The 14,845-nt window shown below is 41.1% G+C and overlaps 1 protein-coding gene across 3 annotated transcripts in view; it reads right to left on the bottom strand.

The window, feature by feature from the left end:
- LOC116726980 (zinc finger protein 518A) overlaps window positions 1–2,895 on the bottom strand; it is a 31,868-nt gene extending 28,973 nt beyond the window's left edge. For 2 of the 3 annotated variants that reach the window (XM_032573969.1, XM_032573971.1), the window contains exon 1: window positions 1,881–2,895. The gene's annotated coding sequence lies outside the window, so the exon portion shown is untranslated. The remainder of the gene's footprint in view (window positions 1–1,880) is intronic. The other variant, XM_032573970.1, reaches the window with a different exon arrangement.
- Between the last annotated feature and the right edge of the window lie 11,950 nt (window positions 2,896–14,845).

The following is a 14,845-nucleotide window of genomic DNA, read 5'->3' as shown; positions in this document are numbered from 1 at the left end:
CAAAAAAAGACAAAAACAACTTCTTCACTTTTTTAAAAACACATAAAATACCGCCATTAGCAATATAACGCCAGGCATTGTCAGAAATTGCCTATAGACTTGTCAGAGGCAAAGACAGTTTCAAGTCAGACACTTACTGCTTAGAGTGTCTCAACACAACCCCTTAAAAATAAAATTCTCCCTTTAAACACAGTTTTAACTATTTAAAGGAGCTTTATTACATATTTTCCAGGCGCATTGTGCCATTTTAAAGCACAATCTACTAAGTATGCTACCATCAGTTATATATACATACATAGTCTTGTACATCTGTAAATAAATATTTATATCTCGTAGAGCACTTCTGGATAGATGCAAACTACATCTCGTTGCTTGTACTTATGACAGTGCAATGACAATAAAGTTGAATTCTATTCTATTCTATTCTAAATGCTGTGTATTAAATGTGACTTACAAGAAATTAACTTTGTAATTTATTGCCTTGAAATTGGGTCTCTGTCTCTTTAAATACTTCTGCTCTTTCTGAAACTCCACCAACGTAACACTGCAGGTATGTTTTTGATGACTAAATGATGTTATAACATAACACCTGTCACATGTGTAAAGTAAAAAAAAGTTAATTTTACATAATACTGTCCATTTAAGTAATCTATAAGCGTGAGTATTTTTTTATCAAGTTAAAGTAACGTACTTTAACATTGTGGGGCTCAAGTCAAACTAATGCCTGATGCAAACTTCCCAAGTTTATGTTTTTCTATGAATGTTAAATCAGGTTAAAAGATGCTGACCAGCAGCATTTGATGTATGCTGCAGAGAAGTGGTCTCAAGCTGCATTCCTCGAGCCAGTCTTAAAACTTTCAGATGTCCTACACATTTGAATTAAACAGTAAAACTCTCTCATTAGCATACAGTCAAACTCTGCAGAGCCTTCCTTATAAACTGATATAGTAGCCAGGTGTGCACAGAGGTATCTAAAAGTTGCAGGACCCCAGTCCTTAAGGACTGTGGTTTCACACCACTGCTGTAAAATCTGCAGGAAAAAAAATGTACAGTCAACTCAAGTTCACATTATTGTGAACTGTTAGGATGCAACTTGAGAGGTAAATAAAACATTTTAATATTTTCTATGAAAAATTCTAATCAAGTAGAAGCAACATAGTAAACAACTTGTCCAAATATCAGTCAACTTTATAAACAGCAACTTTATAAACATAAAAAAATATGCTTGCTTGTACAGAAAAACACCCTAACTAAATAAGCAAAATGCAATAGTCAATAACAGTAATGAAAACCTAGAGTGATCCTTGAGTTGATTTTTGGCTCGAAATGAACAGACTGGACCAGATTCATGTCATGTAATGTGCAACTTATTCTATGTTCCTGCTCAGGTTAAGCAGTATGTAATTCAGAAGAATGGTGACAACACCTGAGGTTGCCACAGGTAGGCTACGATCGGCCACACCTCTCACAGTAATACTAATTAAGCTCAGCAGGAAAAGTTGTGTCGTCTCAAACCCAGAAGCTCAGTTTGTTCACTTGTGGCTAAATAGAAAATGGATAACAAATACAAAGCTCCATCACTGCGTTATAGCTGGGTATTTCCGTAATGGAGTTCACTTTTCCAAAGGACTTGTTCCTTAGGAACCTAACTTCAGATGAAAGCTGCATCACGGGGAGAACTCCAGGCTGAACCCAGCCAGCCAACAATGCGACCACATTTTATCGCACTGCTCCTGTTTCTACAATGTTCCTGAAACAAGCTGCCACTCTGCGATTAATCTGAGTCTCTAACGACTTTAAAAAGCACTTATGTTACACCTAAATAAAGAACTCACCAAAGCAAGTACATTTAAAGTTCTAGTAAATAAGTTTGTGCTTACTATGAAGTCGAAGGAAGCTCGGGCTGTTTCTCAACAACGTCCAGCATTGTTAAAGAAGGTCAAGCATGAAAGGAACATACAACAAAACATCAGCCTTCCTTCTCTCTTCTCTGAAGAACCACATCGACGGCGGCCATGACAGTCCATCCGGGTACTCCTTTGCTCCTGACACTCATGTAGTCGCGGATGAATATGCATTGACTGTCAAACATTAAATTAGTGCCACGAAGGATATTTTTGTTCCGTCCTAAACACAAAGAGCAACTTTCAGTGGAACGCAACAGCAATTACTTAAACTAAAATACACCCAAACCTTTGCAACGTTGTTACTGCACAATACCTTTCATCCTGTTTCTCTCTGTGTGTCCGTGTGTGTGTGTATTTGTGTCTCTGCGTATAGCTGGAGGTAGGAGTAAACAATGGTTAGTAATGGCGGAAACATTATCTTTTCTGTGTTACTGTATGATCTGCTAGTGTATTTATTGACCTGAAGTCATTTTATTAATGTTTTTTTTTTCTGCCTAACTCGGTTTCACGCACGAGCACACGCGCATCAAAGACAGAGACCCGTAAAGAGACGGACAGTAATGGCGGACGCACTCTGCCAGTCTGTATTGTATAACTATGCATGGAAACTGTTTCCGTAGCCATCGGTCGTACTAAGAAATATGAAGCCTGGGATAGTTTTATGCGTATCTACTCTAACATAACGGTTCTACTCGCTTATTGTTTTAATCTGTTCAAATTAATTATGTTTTTGTAAGTACTGCAATTTGCATTACATGATGTGATTTGTAAGAGAAGTTTGCTACCTCGCCAATAACATATTAAACAACAACAATATGGCTCGGGGTTCAAAACAGTTCTTATTGAAATTATATTTCATAAAATGAATTGGTAGTAATTTCCAGAATAATTTCCTGGATCTTAAAAGGACATAAAACTGCAGCAGTTTTATTGCGGTAGTTAGGAAAAAACTGTAATCATAAGTGGTGGTATTATTATTATTATTATTATTATTATTATTATTAAGTTAATATGAGGTACAATCATTTAATTTCCCTTTGGGATCAATAAAGCATTTTTAATGGATTGAATTAAAACCAAACCTTTGCACTCTGAATTATGTACATTTATCAGATGAGGGAAAATCAATAAATGTGTCACCAGAATCATAACAATTCCACCCTTAACATGTATTTCTGAAATATGTCTGTTTTGGGGCTTTTTTGAATAATTTTTTCATTTATGAAATTTTCTTCATTGCTGAGGTAGTAATTTAATTTAAATAATCCAGTACCTAAAGTTGATCCATAACAGATCATTTTGTGGGGTACATCCTTTCTGGACCAATGAGACAATCATGAATATAATCACACCAAGCTCAGTTTAGATATTTCTATTATCAATAAACAAACCTTTATGTTTTTTGGCTAAATGTAAATCAGAACAAAATCTTTCCTTTCACCATTAAATAAATTTTATAAATCAAAGTTTTAAACTTGTGAAACAAAAAAACAGCACAATTTGATCAAGGTATCAAGCACTAGAATCAAAAACAAATCTAAAGAAGTTTGGTACCAAGTACATGTTCTTAAAGTTAAACTAGCACGCATTTATCCAAATGTGGACTCAACATGTGACAGGTGTAAGTGCACCTGCTTCATTAATTCACGTTTTGGTATTGGCCCTCTCTTTCTAATTTCTGGAAGGCAGTCTTCTGTAACCTCAACATTTATGAAATCAGACAAATGGTCTCCAGAGTTGACCTAGAGAAAATCATTCATGCTTTTGTATTATTTCGTCTAGACTACTGTAATGCCCTTTTTACCTGCCTGGATAAAGATGACTTAGAAAGTCCATACACAACTTTTTAAGTTGTGTGTGGACAATTTTTACATTAATTCATTTTATTTTATATTTTCTTTTCATAGATATTTGTGGCTAGTGTATTTTATTGTCATAGGATCAAATGGCATTATTGTATCTTTATTCTACTTTGTGCAGATGTTATTTATTTTACCTCAGTTTAGTTTTGCGTGGGTGTGTCTACACTGTAAAACATTTGAACCGCATTTAGTTGTGTTTACTATCTTTTACTCTTTAAGTCCAAATAAATTTTGAGAGTTTAAATCTTGAACCTAAATGTGTGTGAAAGATAAACTTACATTAGTAAGCTGTGTTAACTTTATAGAAATTTTGTCAGACCTCCAAGAGTTGTATAAACTAGACCTTTTAGGTTAGCAATCAAAAAAAACTTACTTTTGTGAGTAAAAATGATAGAAAAATGTGTGCTCTTTAAATAGGTGAGGGCAGTTTTTTCCTGCATATTGTGAAAGAATTTGGTTTAAACTGCAGTATTAAGTTAAAACTTACAATTCAAGATTAATGGACTTAAAATACAATATTTAAACAACTTGTCTCTTGTTGTTAAATCAACTTCATTAACTTTAATTTCTGAATTAAACCAATACAATTTTCTTGTTGACTTAAATTGCATTTTCAAGACAGCAGGTGGACTTTCATTTTCAAGTTGAACCACTTTCAAATGTTTTACAGTGTGTTGTCTGGCGATTTGTTTGTGGGTTAAAATCTGTTCAAATTTGATTACTATCCATCCGTTTGTACTGTATATATTAATATATATTATTAATATATGGGCTGCGCAGTTAGCACTGTTGCCTTGCAGCAAAAAGATTCTGAGTTCGATTCCCGGCTCAGGATCTATGCATGGAGTTTGCATTTTCTCCCTGTGCATATGTGTGGGTTCTCTCTGGGTACTCTAGCTTCCTCCCATAGTCCAAAAACATGACTGTTAGGTTGATTGGTCTTTCTAAGTTCTCCTTAGGTGTGAGGGTGTGTGTGTGTGTGTGGGGGGGGGGTGCATGCTTGTTTGTCCCATCTGTCCATCTGTCTCTGTGTTGCCCTGCGATGGACTGGCAACCTGTCCAGGGTGTACCCCACCTCTCACCTGTTGACAGCTGGAGATGGGCACCAGCACCCCTCCTGGCCCCGATTTGGTAAGGGTGTAAGAAAATGGATAAATATTAATATATTGCTAATAATCAATAAAAAGACATTTGAAACAAAAGGAGTGCTTTGAAATTATCCAAAATAGGAACAGTTCTTCCCAACCCTATCTACCTTTTCTACTTCTGTAGGAAGTAGTGTGCGAGCTACTTCTAATTATAAAAACTGGTGTGAAGCAGCTAGTTTAATAATATGTTTATGATTACATAAAATAAAAAAATTCTGCTACTACAATAACACACCTCAGATTTGTCCATACATGTCTACTTTTTGCACTGTGATCAGATAAGGATCAGCTTCTCTTTCTTTAACTGGTTCTTATTTAATATGCACCTAAGGAAAAACTATCATTCCTGTGATAAATGGATTATTTTTCATTGGTTACCAATAGAGAAAGAATTACAACAAACATGGCTGAAGAATTTATGTTTAGACCAACTACTAAAACTACAATGGGTGTATTTCTTGTTACAGTAGCTAAGGTATCCAAATGTTTCATTGTGCTGGACTACACAGATGTTAGCCTCTTTTTTTTTTACCATCTTTGATACTGAGATGTCCTGCATTTTAATTGGTTTTCAAAATGTAAAACTGAGTGGCAGACAATTATTGACAGTCACCACCACAGAGTGTCAATGGATATTTCTATTGTGTTAGCTGTGTTGCAAGTGCTACCTAACCTGTTAAGTTGTTTGGTGTCCTGAGCTCCAACCAACTTGGAAAAATTGAGAAATTGAGTATATCCAAACCAGGTGCTTTTGTTAGACAAAAGGTTAGACAAAAGGAAATACCAAAAATCTTTGATTTAAATCTATTGTCTTTTTTTCATTTTGATTTATCTACCTCCTATTAATCTTATTTGATGCATTTTTGAAAATACAATTTCTCGTCGCAGACAAGAGAGTCATGACTTCACTTACTGTCTCTGCACTATTGTCCATTCTGTAAACCAGTGGTACCCCTAGTGGGTGGAAGGACCTCCTCAGCTCTCTGAGAAGAGCTGTTTAATTACTGCTGTGTTACAGACTGAGTATTTTGGTCCTAACAGACACATTGTGAGGTGAAACTCAGGTTCAGATACTTCAAATAATGTTACAGTTCAGATCTCTTCCTGGAGGTTGAGGAGAATCTGATCTTTGACCTCTGTACTGTATTTTTTTTTTTTTATTATTATTATATGAATGCTGAGGTGGTCTCTCCTCAGCATCCTCAGATTACTGAGGAGAGACCACAAGATGGTCTCTCCTCAGTAATCTCTGTAAAACCCAACCCTTTACTGGAAAATGGTCTACTCTTCTTATTCCTCAGCTCCCCCATTGATTCTTACAGATTCTTCACTTGCCTCCTTCTGTCATTCATTAACTCTTAACTGCTCATTTGTATTCTTAATTGTTGTACGATTGAGAGGCTTAACATCAGCATGACAGGGAGTCTGATGAGGACACTCAGAGAACACTGAACACTGTAACCTCCAGAGGTGGGGACTCGAGTCACATGACTTGGACTCGAGTCAGACTCGAGTCGTTAAAATCACGACTTGAGACTTGACTTGAAAAAGTGCTCAAAGACTCGGACTTGACTTTGACTTTCATGCCATTGACTTGGGACTTGACTCGACTTGAAGCTGTTTACTTGAAAAGACTTGATATTTTTTACTCAAAGTCTTAAAATTTAAAACACATTATTTATAAAGTGGCGTCATTAATTAATTTCACTCATTCCGTATCAATATGCGCAGACCGTCACTATGTTTTTCCTCTCTCCTTATGTATGTATGTGTACGTAGCTGCAGCACAACCAATCAAATGAACAGGATTTGGACGTTTTAAAAAACGCGGCAAAGCTACAGAGCTCAGGGAACGAAATACGAAATAACCGCTCGAATATGCTTCCGCGAGTAATTTCTTTTGGCTACGTAGGTTATGAACTTTCGACTAAAAAACGAACTGCAACTTGTAAAACATGCAAGAAGAGAATATCGGATGGAGATGCCACGACGTCCAACTTTGTCCGGCATTTGAAGCTTCACAAAGATCGGTAGGTGGCACTTTTCTTTTGCTGTAAGATAGTTGACTATAGCTAACTTCGTGTTAGCATGTGTACTCCGGGTTAAATTGGTGATGATTTACCATAAATCCGGTCCTTCAAATGCCTCCACAAATAATGTGCACCGTGTTAGCTCAGGAAGCCGGTGGATAGTGAGCGGGGCTCCGGAACAGAAAGCAGATTCTGGACCTGAACACAGGGAACAGAGTCTCTCTGTCCCATCATGATGATGAGCCGGGTCTAGTATCATCTAAGGATGGTTGGTGTATTTGAAGACATCTACGTTGGAAAATTATATTGACAATATATTGTTTACTGCAGTCAGTGCATTAAGTCAACTGTTTTTGACTTAATGCACTGACCGGCGTGACTGTCACATGTCGCACAGAACCCATTTCCAAGTAGTATAGCTTTGCTGGGAAAAAAAAAGACCAAATACAGAGACTGTCCCAAATAAATTTTGTGTTTAGAATATCTGTCCCATATTTACGGAGGACTGAAACTAACATACTTAGAAATAAAAGCAGAAAAATAAATGCACCAGACCTTCCTGAATTTACTTGTGATAACTTCATTTATACTTATTTCATTTTTTGAAAACTATGGTTGTTGTAGTGTTGATGTTTATTTATGAATAGAAGGAGTAAACTGAAGTCAAATGTAATTCATGAAAGGCTGTAATTTATTTTCTGACATCTGTTTACTTCTGACAGATTTGAAGAATACCAGATGAATAAGAGGATCACAAATGAACCTCAAATACATATTTTAAAAAGAACAAATGGTCTAATATTTAAATTTTATGTATAATTGCAAATTATTAAAAATAAATAAATAAAAACGACTCGAAATGACTTGAAATTAAAGGTTCCTGACTTGAGACTTGACTCGACTTTTGCCTGTCTTTACTTGAGACTTGACTCGGACTTGAGGACAGAGACTTGAGACTTACTTGAGACTTGCAACACAGTGACTTGGTCACACCTCTGGTAACCTCCATATATTTGTGTGATATTGTTAGTAATTCATACATATTTCATGTAACACAAATTGGTTACAACACCAAGAAAACAAAGGAGGTCATCATGGACTTGAGGAAACTCAGCACCGACACAGCTCCTCTCTATATTAACAGCAAGTGTGGAGAGGTTCCACACCTTCAGATTTCTTGGTGTCCTCATCTCTGCCAACCTCTCCTGGACACAGCAGCACACAGCAGTCATCAAGAAGGCTCAGTAGCACTTACACTTCCTGAGAGTCCTCAGGACTCTCAGCAACTCCAAGCTGCTGTTGACCTTCTACTGCTCCTCCATGGCGAGCCTGCATCACACCCTGCTGTTTCAGACAGGATGAGGCTGCAGAGGGCCATAGAGGCAGCTCAGAGGATCATTGGCTGTCCTCTCCCTCTATGATGGACATTTACACCTTCCACTGCTTCAGCACAGCTAAGGCCATCACCAAAGAACAGAACAAACCCTGACTTCATCCTGTTTGACCTGCTGCCCTCAGGGAGGCAGTACAGATTCACCAAATCAAACAGACTCAGCTTTGAGGAAAAAAAGGTCAAAAACAGCTTCTTCCCAAAAGCAATTAACAACCTAACAACCACATGCACTAATTATTTGATGGTTATATGTGTATGAATGTATATATAAATTTAACTGATTCAATCATTAAAGTTCCCCTGTTCCCATGGTGATTTACTAGCATTGATGATGGCTTTACAAATGTGTGATTTATTTGCAATGTTGACAGAGTGTAATGGGTCTCCTCTGCTCTGACTCTTGAAGATATGGTGTTGAAATGATGACTGTCAAACTTGCTGCAGTGCTGAGGACGAGGGAGAAGCTAATGGTAGCTAATGGCCGCTTTCGCTGCTTGATCAGGACAGACAGGCTGCAGCTGAGCTGCAGAGCATTGTCACTATAAAAGTCTCCAATAACACAGAAAAGGAGTCTGTAGATTTATCATTAGTTGTTTTGAAATGTGCCAGGACCAGTGAGATGGAAAAGGGGCAACTAGAATTTAAAACTGCTATTTTAACGTAGGTAGACTGGATCACAATAACCCACTTTAAAAGTTACCTGGAAGCGCACAGACCCGCTACCCATGAGGCTTGAGACAATTTCATCCAATTCAATAATTTCATTATTTTAGAAATGTTGCAAATATGAAAATATTTGTATTTTCATATTAGTCAATATGAAAATATTGACTAATATTTTCATATTAGTCAATATGAAAATATTGACTAATTTTCATATTAGTCAATATGAAAATACAAATTTAAGACCACTCACATATTAAAAATAGATGGGTCATAGGCTCAGCTCTGAGATGGCAATACAGATCAGGGTAGTGACCTAAATGAAAGAAAACACAACAATCAAGATAGCAAAAATAATAAAAATAAAAGAAAATCATGCACCAAACCAGAAAAAAGGACCATCACCAATAAAGTCCACCACCAACAAGAAGGATTGATCGGCGTTTAGAGCATCATTTAGAGCACAATTCAAGCATGCATTTGTACTCGGCTGTTATACAAAAAACGGAAATAAATTACCACAAATAATGGGCTTAAGATAAGATAAGAGATAAGATAAATCTTTGTTGTCATTGTCACAAGGACAACGAAATTCAAAAGGCGCCACCAGTCAGTGCATATGCTTAAAAACAAAAATTAACTGTCTCACAATTCACACACAATGTAAGAATTAACAAATAACTGGTAAAAAAAAACAACAAAAAAACTAATAAACAAGAACAGCCACATTCTCACTTACATCATTTATGATGATTAATGGTTGTTTTCGATTGCATTTAGTTTTGTTATTGCTATCGGGTAAAAACCGTCTCTGAGACGGTTGGTTCATGTTCTGGTTGCTCTGTATCTTCTGCCTGAAGGCAGCAGTGTGAACAGAGAATGTCCGGGGTGAGAAGTGTCCTTTGTGATGTGTTGTGCTTTTCTTAGACAGCGGTCGCTGTGCAGGTCCTCCAGTGAGGGGAGAGGGCAGCCAATGATTTTTTGGGCTGTATTCACAACCCTTTGGAGAGCTTTCCTTTGAGCCGTAGTGCTGCTGTTAAACCATACGCAGATACAGTAGGTCAGTATGCTCTCTATGGAGCACTTGTAGAAGGACACCAGCAGCTTCTCCTTGATGTTGTTCCTCCTGAGAACCCTCAGGAAGTACAGTCTTTGCTGGGCCTTTTTTATCAGCTCGAAGGTGTTCATGTTCCATGTGAGGCCCTGCTCAATGTGGACCCCCAGGAAACGGAAATCAGCTACCCTCTCCACACATTTTCCCCCAATGGTTAGTGGTGTAATGTCCGTTTTATTCCTCCTGTAATCTATTATGAGTTCTTTTGTCTTTGAGTTGTTGAGGAGCAGATTGTTCTCCCTGGACCACTGCAACAGCCGCTCCACCTCTCCGCTGTAGCTGGACTCGTCGCCTCCTGAGATGAGCCCCACCACCGTGGTGTCATCAGCAAACTTGATGATGGTGTTGCTGTGGTGGGCAGAGGTGCAGTCGTATGTGTACAGACAATAGAGCAGGGGGCTCAGCACACAGCCCTGTGGAGAGCCAGTACTAAGGCTGAGGGCAGTGGATGTATGTTTTCCCATCCTAACTCTCTGCTGTCGGTTGGTTAGGAAGCTCAGAATCCACATGCAGGTGGAGTGAGGGAGACCCAGGTCCCCCAATTTGTCCACCAGTCTGTGAGGGAGGATGGTATTAAAAGCAGAGCTGTAGTCTACAAAGAGCATCCGCACATAGCTCCCCTGCTGCTCCAGATGTGACAGAGCAGCATGGAGGGCCGTGATCACAGCATCCTCTGTGGATCTGTTGGCTCTGTAGGCGAACTGGTGGTGGTCAAAGCCAGGAGGGAGAAGTGCTGTGATGTGACCCCGGACCAGTTTTTCAAAACACTTCGTCACCACAGGGGTTAGTGCCACTGGCCGGTAGTCGTTGAGGCAGGACATGTGAGATTTCTTGGGTATGGGGACTATGGTGGAAGATTTCAGGCAGGATGGGACTGTAGACAGGGCTAGGGACTGGTTGAAGATCCTGGTGAAGACTCCAGCCAGCTGATCGGCGCAGTCTTTCAGGACACGTCCAGGGACGCCATCAGGTCCAGCAGCCTTCCTTGGGTTGACAGCCCGCAGTGTGCGCCTCACCTCGTGCTCCTCTACAACAAGGGGTGTGGTGTTGTGGGTCGCTTGGTGTAGTGTGGCTGCCTCTGTTGGCTTCACCTCAAAGCGGGCAAAGAAGAGGTTCAGCTCCTCTGCCAGCGTGGCGTCGCCTTCTGCAGCTGCGAGGTTGGTCCTGTAGTTGGTGAGATGCTGGATTCCCTGCCACACCTGCCTGCTGTTGTTGCTGGCAAGGTAGCCCTCTATCCTCCTCCTGTAGTCAGACTTAGCCATTCTGATGCCGCTCTTCAAGTTAGCTTGGGCTGTACTGTAGACGGTCCTGTCCCCAGACCTGAAGGCGGTATTCCTGGTCTTTAGCAGTCGCTGGACCTCTTGAGTCATCCAGGGCTTCTGGTTTGGGAAGACCAGGATGCGTTTATCCACAGCTACAGTGTCAATACAGTTCTTGATATAGCACAGTACACTGTCTGTAAAAACCTCCAGGTCCTGATGTTCAAAAACATCCCAGTTTGTCCTGTCGAAACAGTCCTGCAGCTGCTGTGTCGCATCCTCGGGCCAGGATTTGATGGTTTTGGTGATGGTTGGAGCAGTTTTCCTGAGGGGGGCATAAGCAGGAATTAAATGCAGGGACAGGTGATCCGACTGACCCAGGTGAGGAAGTGGTCTAGCCCTGTAGCCTAGCTTGATGTTGGAGTAGACTTTGTCCAGAGTGTTAGCCTCTCTTGTAGCACACTTTACATGCTGGTGGAACTTGGGGAGCGCCGTCTTCAAGTCTGCATGGTTGAAGTCCCCCGCTATGATGTGCACAGCATCTGGATAGATGCTCTGCAGATGGCTAAGGCTGCCATGCAAAAGTCCAATAGCTGTTTTAGCATTAGCATCCGGTGGTATGTAAACAGCGGTTACCATGACTACGGCGAACTCTCTGGGGAGGTATATTGGTCTGCATCTAACAGTCACATACTCCAGGTCTGGGGAGCAATGGCTGATGACAGTCGCTGTGTTAGTACACCAGGTGTTGTTCACGTACACACAGAGCCCTCCTCCTCTGCTCTTACCGGAGTCTTTCGTTCTGTCACGGCGCTGTACTGTGTAGCCTGCTAGCTCGATGGCAGAGTCCGCTACATCTGGATGCAGCCAGGTCTCCGTGATCAGAAGAATACAGCTGTCCTTCACTGCGCTGTGAGATGCAGACTGTAGTCTCAGTTCATCCATCTTGTTTGCAAGGGATCTGGTGTTCAAGAGAAACAGGCTGGGGAGCGGTGGTTTGTGTGGTTGCCTCCATAGCCTAGCTAGCACGCCGGCCCTGCAGCCCCGCTTCTGCCTTCTCTCTCTACGCCGCCGTCGCTTCCTCCCTGCTGCGATGGTAATCCACGGCGCGCCGGGGCTCCTCGCTATGTCCCCCGGAATATTGAACAAGCGTTGAAAATCAACTGTAACATCTAGTTCGTAGCGGGCACCGATCGTCAGGAGATCATCCCGACTGTATATTTTGTTTGTCCGACATGACGAGTACGGAACACAAATCAACACGTACACAAGCAGCCAAACATATCACCGACCGAGAGAGCAATGAGTCGCTGCAACTGCATGCGCCGCCATCTATATATAATGAGGAGATATGAAGCCTGCCTTACCTAGCATGCAGCGGGAAGTCTGAACTGGAAGGAAAATAACATGATGTCAACCAGATGAGGGAGGGCCCTTTATATACCGACAGCCAGCTCCTCAGCCAATGACATTCAGGGACTGGTCTAATGTGTTCAGACTACCTACAAGGCACACTGCCATATTCCACCCCCCAAATCGACGCCCCGATGATGGTGAGCTAACTCAACACCAAGGTCGAATACCTTGGTGTTGCACACATGCACACATGGTACTAGATGAAGGTGTTTGTCTCATTGCTGGCCTAGGAAAATTGAGATTATGATGCTGCCCAGCAGTTAATCGTGCTGATTTGCACACAACACCTCACTGAAACCACACTCTGCCTCTGGCACAACTGGCAATGAGGTAGGTTGTTTTGAGGTCACACTAGAAGGAACTAAGGCTAAGTTCTAAGAACTAAGTTCCTGAAGTCCTAGGAACAGGACTGGAAACCACAGCAGCAGGTAGGGCAGATGGTATTGGCTCTTGAGGCCATGGCCTTAAAAACAAATCACGCTCAAAAGACAGCTAGTTATCTGAAATGAAATGAGGTTCAGAAAATGCTTCAACAGGAACTGGATTAGGTGAATCAACACCACCCAGGATCTTCAGCCACTGAATACACTGCACCACCTTCTCACCAGTTGACTGATGAGGGGTGATGTTGTATGCATAAAGCAAATGGGGCAAACAAGCAGTCCAGTCACGTTTCCGGGATGTGGGCAAAGCTCTCAACAAGTTGTGAAGCATCCTGTTAAAATGTTTACATTGCCCATTACCAGCTGGGTGGTAAGGAGTGGTACGAGATTTAATGATGCCATACAAACTACAAAGCTGCTTGATCAAAGTGCTCTCAAAATTGCGGCCCCGGTCTGAATGGATGCATGCCGGTACTCTGAATTTTGTAAAGTAAGTAGTAGTAGGCTACCTCATTAAAATGTAACTTTAGGGACTTTATGATGAACAAAACAAAGTTCTGCTTGTCATGTCCTCAACCTCCATCGCCTTATTGGAGTCGACATTCAGTTAAACTCCTCTTCACAATGACCAAACAGACAAGAGGGCTTACGTTGGCTCTTTACTGAAGCCAGTTGGAGTAGGGTAAAGCTGAAAAATGAACATACAAACTTCAGAAATAATACACAGTAGCAAACAATACAGCACTTAAATGTACAATAAATTTACTCCAGAGAAAATATTTAGCTCAAGGCTGTAAAAGTTTGTATAAAAGAAATGCTGCTTTCTTACAACCCAGCCAGCATGCATGAGTGGGCCCCACTTGGGTTTGTTGTGGGCTACATGGGTAACGAGTGGGCATGGGTTTTATCTGGGCAAACTGCATGAGACACATATCCCTAACCCAGCCCACATGGGACCCATATGGCCTGGCCCATTTGGGCTAAATGTATGGGCCCTATTCAGCAATAATGTGGGCTAACTGGGAATGGGACAGAAATGGGCAACACTATGTGGGGCCCATATGGTTTCAGTATCATGGGCCCCACATAGGAAGCCCATGTGGGCTGACCACATTGAACCCACATGACATAAGTATGGGCTGACCGTACATGGGTTGGACCTGGGCGTGGATATGTTGGCCCTAGTTCTTTTTTATGTGGGCTAACTGGGAATGGGACAGAAATGGGCTACAAAGTGTGGGGCCCATGTGGTTGTACTATCATGGGCACAAAATGGGAAGCCCATGTGGGCTGACCACATTGAACACACATGACATAAGCATGGGCTGACCGGACATGGGTTGGACCAGGGCGTGGATATGTAGGTCCTAGTCCTCTTTTATGTGGGCTAACTGGGAATGGGACAGAAATGGGCTACACTGTGTGGGGCCCATGTGGTTTCAGTATCATGGGCCCCACACAGGAAGCCCATGTGGGCTGACCACATTGAACCCACATGACATAAGTATGGGCTGACAGTACATGGGTTGGACCTCGACTATTAAATGTAGGCCCTAGTAGATTTTTATGTCGGATAATGGGACAAAACTGTTTAACATCTTAATAGACAATGTGGTTAACCTGTCACTTTCAAACTTTTCACTATATGTCAAAAGCAAACGCTGCAAGAG

The sequence above is a fragment of the Xiphophorus hellerii genome, chromosome 10, assembly GCF_003331165.1.
Source record: "Xiphophorus hellerii strain 12219 chromosome 10, Xiphophorus_hellerii-4.1, whole genome shotgun sequence".
Classification (NCBI taxonomy): Eukaryota; Metazoa; Chordata; class Actinopteri; order Cyprinodontiformes; family Poeciliidae; genus Xiphophorus; species Xiphophorus hellerii.
The sequence above is the reverse complement of the archived record's forward strand: the minus strand, read 5'-3'. Positions and strand labels throughout refer to the sequence as shown.